The 5,000-nt window shown below is 42.1% G+C and overlaps 1 protein-coding gene across 4 annotated transcripts in view; it reads left to right on the top strand.

Moving 5' to 3' along the window:
• Positions 1-5,000, top strand: part of LOC143021216 (hematopoietic prostaglandin D synthase-like) — a 201,706-nt gene that overhangs the window by 160,311 nt on the left and 36,395 nt on the right. For 2 of the 4 annotated variants that reach the window (XR_012965973.1, XR_012965974.1), the window contains exon 1: positions 1,828-2,007. The exons of the other annotated variants lie outside the window; for them this stretch is intronic. The gene's annotated coding sequence lies outside the window, so the exon portion shown is untranslated. Of the gene's footprint in view, positions 1-1,827; positions 2,008-5,000 lie in introns of those variants that run through there. 4 annotated transcript variants of the gene reach the window in all.

The following is a 5,000-nucleotide window of genomic DNA, read 5'->3' as shown; positions in this document are numbered from 1 at the left end:
TGATCCTTACCACCAGTGATCAAAATACCAACCTACACAAGGGCTTATAAAAACTTGACAATTTTATCTGTCAAGAAATAAGCAAAATAATAACAGGTAAAATGTAACCCTGTGACTGTGACCTAATGTCGCCCCACCCTCATTAGCGGACGCATTGACCCTTGCGACCTGACAGCCCGCCTTCCAGGGGGTAAATGTCCTCTACCCTTGTGTAAACTGTCCTTGTTCCTTTTTCATGTATATATAATCTATGTATTTCTATTAACTATGTACTTTTTGCACTGAAGATGTAATATACGAAAGCGTTCTGCTTCGTTAGTTTCTTTTTCCATGTGGTCTACTTTGCATATATATATATAAATCGAGGCTGCTCTCAAAATGACGTCACCATTTCCAGAGACGATCCAATTGTAATTAAGAAAGGAAAGTTCACTAATTGCATGTAGTCAGACACGCAAACTTTGGCACTCGTTCCATAGATGTCGCTACGCTAATTGTCATAGATGTGGCGGAAGATGGCAATAATCTCTCAATATATGATGATAAGTATCCTATAGTTAACGTCACAATAATAACAGCAATTAATACATATTTTTGTAATATTAACGGTTTCACTGCCATTTATACCAACTCGTTTTTTGGACACAAATTTCTTTGTTTTCATAAGTCAAGGTATTTAAATATTTTTATTATTTTATCATTTAAATATATTTGTAAAAAACTTTGGGTATCCATATATGCACATTTATGAAATTTATTCATACATTATGATTCATAGTGAGACGCTGGTCTAACGTTGGTCTCACGGTGTGTGTGAGAATATTATGGAGAAGCTGCAGAACACAAATTGCCACATAGTCTTGGTCTGTCCCACACTTTATTTATGTTATTTATTTATTTGATCTATTATAGTTTATTTTTATCTTATTTAATTTCTTTGTTAATTCTATTTATTTTTATGTATTTGATCTATTATTGTGTATTTTATTTGATTTAATTTATGTATTAATTTTTTTATTTTTTATTTATCTATTATTATCTTTATTTTTATTTTTCCATTTATTTATTTTATTTTATTTTATTCTATTTATTTTTCATTATCTCGAGATATTTTTACTTTACATAACGAATTTCAGTAAAACCAATCTAGAAATATGGAATCTATAAAGAAGAAATATAAACCTAACTGATCCATATTACATAAATAACTACCAACAAAAAGTTTTTACACGTAATCTAATAGTCTTTGTTCTGAAGCTGTTGACCACACAGTGTATCATCTAGCCAACACTGGCAGCTGGATAAAGGCTCCCATCGTACAAAACAATATCCAAATCTAGCAATTCCACTCGAAGACTGTTGGACTTTGAGAACAAAGACCACTTGAAGACTTATACAGCCTCAAGTAGGCCTTACAATGTCTTTCCTTGTATGTGCAAGGGGGCGGGGCCTATTTTATGACGTCACATCGTTTGAAGTCTTGAGAGCATTGGTGACGTCATGTCCACACCAAAACTTACCAGCAAATATGGGTACAGTTTCTTTACCTGAAGTTTGTGTGTGTGTGTGTGTGTGTGTGTGTGTGTGTGTACGTGTGTGTGTGTGTGCATGTATGCGGTTGTACGCATATGCGTGTGCATGCGTGCGTGCGTGCGTGCGTGTTAGTGCCACTCCCTGGGTTACCAGATGCATGTGAACTTTGTCAACGTAAATCAAGACGACGTGACGTCACCGGATGTGGCTTCATGCTAAGTATCTATTCATTCAGAGAAAGTCTTGGGAACACCATTGTGACGTCACTCTCTCTCTTAAGGGGTCGACTTTGCGTTATCGTCGTTCAGTTGTCCAGTCGGCGGCTTGGTGGGCGGTTGTGTCTTAGTTGTCATATTAAGTTTATCGATCGCGCTAACTCTTCTCGTCCCTCCCACATCTCTCTCCTCTCTCCTCTCTATCTCTCTCGTTTTGTCAATCTCTCCCGTCCTCTCGTGTCATCGATTTTCTACACATGTAAGTACAACTATCTCCCAAAAATAATTTTATTTTATTTTATTCTTATTTAAACTTTTATTTTTTTGCTCAGATACAGTAACTTTTGTAAAAACTCAATTCGTGACTACTAGCGTGTAGGACACGTATCTCAAATGTCATTACATTTGTGTAAATAATTCCCAATCGGTTTTTGGCGACGACAGAACACTCGTTGGGTACGAATTCGGAATTGTCGTGATTACAGAGGAGGAAAAAAAAAAAAAAAAAAACCGTGACACGCTATATTAGATTTGGAATGTTTTGAATAATCACAGGATTTTTTTGTGTGCGTGCGTGTGTGTGTGTGTATGTGTGTGTGTGTGTGTGTGTGTGTGTGTGTGTGTGTGTGTGTGTGTGTGTGTGTGTGTGTGTGCGCGCGAAAGAGAGAGAGAGAGAGAGAGGGTCGTAGAGGATGGGAACACCATGAAGTCTCGTGAGGGAGACTTTCTTGGATCGTCGTTCTTGTCGCGCGGACGAAACCTGCGGTTGCGGTTGCGGCGTCGGCTGCGGAGGGTTGCAGTCCAACGTCATGCATGAGAAGAGGAAGAGGAGGAGGAATGGTAAGGCGAGGAGATGGACGAAGAGATATAGGAGGAAGGGAAGGACGAAGAGGATAAGAAGAAAGAAGGTGGAGGAGGAGGAGGAGGAGGAGGGGAGAGGCGAGGTATAGAAAGAGGGGAAGGACGAGGATGATGAGGAAGACGAGGAGGAGGAAGAGGATTAGTGAGAAAACGAGGAGGAGGAGAAGGAGAGGATAAGTGAAAAGACAAAGAGGTGTAAAAGAGGTACAGGAATGAAGATAAAGAAGAGGTGGAGGAGGAGGAGGAGGAGGAAAAGGAGAACTTAGATAACATTGATAGACAGAAGGGGGATAAGGAGATTCATCATTCATCATCATCATCATCATCATCATCATCATCATCATCATCATCATCATCATCATCATCATCATCATCATCATCATCATCATCATCATCATCATCATCATCATCATCACCACCACCACCACCACCACCACCACCACCACCACCACCACCACCACCTCCTTTAGTAAGAATAAAACAAGCGTTAGACCTAAGCTTCGTTACGGATGAGGTTAAGGTGACCAAGTCGGGTTAGGCTAAGGGGCGTCGCACAAAGGAATCGGCAAACGGAAGTGTCATCGACGTCGGCTTCCGCCGAAGGGGATTTTACTTCGTCGATTGGGGATTCCCAGTCCCTGAAATGTTGTGGAGGCGTTGATGTATTGGGATGATTGCCTTCCTTATTTGTTTATTTTGGCGACTTTTTTTTTCTTTTTTGTTTGTTTGTTATATTTATCTATTGATTTATTTGTTTATTTATTTATTCATTCTCTGTCTCTTTTTTATCTTTGGGTGCTTGGTATATTTATCTATTGATTTATTTATATTATTTATCTATTCTCTCTCCCTTTCTCTCTATCTCTCTCCCTCTCCCTCCCTCTTTCTCTCTCTCTCTCCCGCTCTCTCTCTATCTCTATCTCTCTCTCTCTCTCTCTCTCTCTCTCTCTCTCTCTCTCTCTCTCTCTCTCTCTCTCTCTCTCTCTCTCCCCTCTAGTTAGTCAGGTGTTGTAGCTTATTCCTACTGTACTTCATGAGACTACAGAGGGCAGTGATCATTCTTACGTTAATTTTATTTTTCTACCTTCTGCCAGGCGGTTTTATTCAGCTAAGGGATAAAGGTTAATAGTCGTCTTTCTTCTTCCATGCCCAGATAGCCTGGGTGAGTGGCACTCAGTAGTGACACTCGAGAACCGAGAACCGACTGAGGGAGAAGATATCTTAGGGGTTTATTTATTTATTATTTTATTTTATTTTATTTTATTTTATTTTTTTTTTGCCTGTGAATTAGGTGGTCGGGAACAATTGATCTGCACGCAGTGGGACCAACCGCACACCAGCATATACACCCACACGCACACGTGTATACACACACGCACACGCGTACACACACACTCACACAGACACACACATTCACACACTCCAACTCTGGGGAACAACGTGTTTTGTGTGTGTATGTGTGCGTTTGTGTGTGTGTGTGTGTGTGTGTGTGTGTGTGTGTGTGTGTGTGTGTGTGTGTGTGTGTGTAAGGTCACAACATTACCCATAAATCGGGCCCTATTTGAGTTCTGATCTCTCATCCGAGAGGGTAAAAGCTATCAATCACTGGACTCCACGAGTATACTCCATGCGTGTGCTCTACAGTTAGGTAAACACACACGATAGAGAGAGAGAGAGAGAGAGAGAGAGAGAGAGAGAGAAATAAAGAAGAGAAAAAGAGAGAGGGGAGGGAGAGAGGGTTTAGAGAGGAAAAAAACGAGACAGGAATAGAAACAAAGAGAAAGAAATAAAGAGGAGAGGAAGTAAGCGAGCAAGCAAGCAAGCAAGCGTGGGCCATATAAAGCCGCGTCAGCAGAGGTGTCCGGCGCCAAGGATCGAACCAGCGACCTTTGGAAGTCCTGTGAATAGTCGGCATGCACTCAGCCCACGGCTAATTGCGCTCGAGAGGTGGGGGATGGTTGGGGATTGGGAAAAGGTGGCAAGTTGGGGGGAGGAAGAGGAGGAGGAGGAGGGAAAGGAGGAAGAGGAGGAAGGGAAGGGGAGGAAGAAGAGGAGGAGGAGGAGGAGGGAAAGGAGGAAGAGGAGGAGAAGGAGGAAGAAGAAGAGGAGGGGAAGGAGGAAGAGGAAGAGGGGAGGAAGAGGAGGAGATTGGAAGGAGAGGAGGTGAAGGAGGAAGAGGAAGAGGAGGAGATTGGAAGGAGAGGAGGTGAAGGAGGAAGAGGAGGAGGAGGGGAGGAAGAGGAGGGAAAGGAGGAGGAGGAAGAAGAGGAGGGGAAGGAGGAAGAGGAAGAGGGTGAGGAGGAAGAAGAAAAGGAGAAGGGGAAGGAGAAAGAGAAGAGAGGAAAGAGGAGGAAGGGGAGAAGTCATGGCTGCTCTTTCCAGCGTGTTGCG

The sequence above is a fragment of the Oratosquilla oratoria genome, chromosome 41 (assembly GCF_046742065.1).
Source record: "Oratosquilla oratoria isolate Oo_2021 chromosome 41, ASM4674206v1, whole genome shotgun sequence".
NCBI classification, from domain to species: Eukaryota; Metazoa; Arthropoda; class Malacostraca; order Stomatopoda; family Squillidae; genus Oratosquilla; species Oratosquilla oratoria.
Note: the sequence above shows the minus strand (reverse complement) of the source record. Positions and strands in the feature narration are given on the sequence as shown.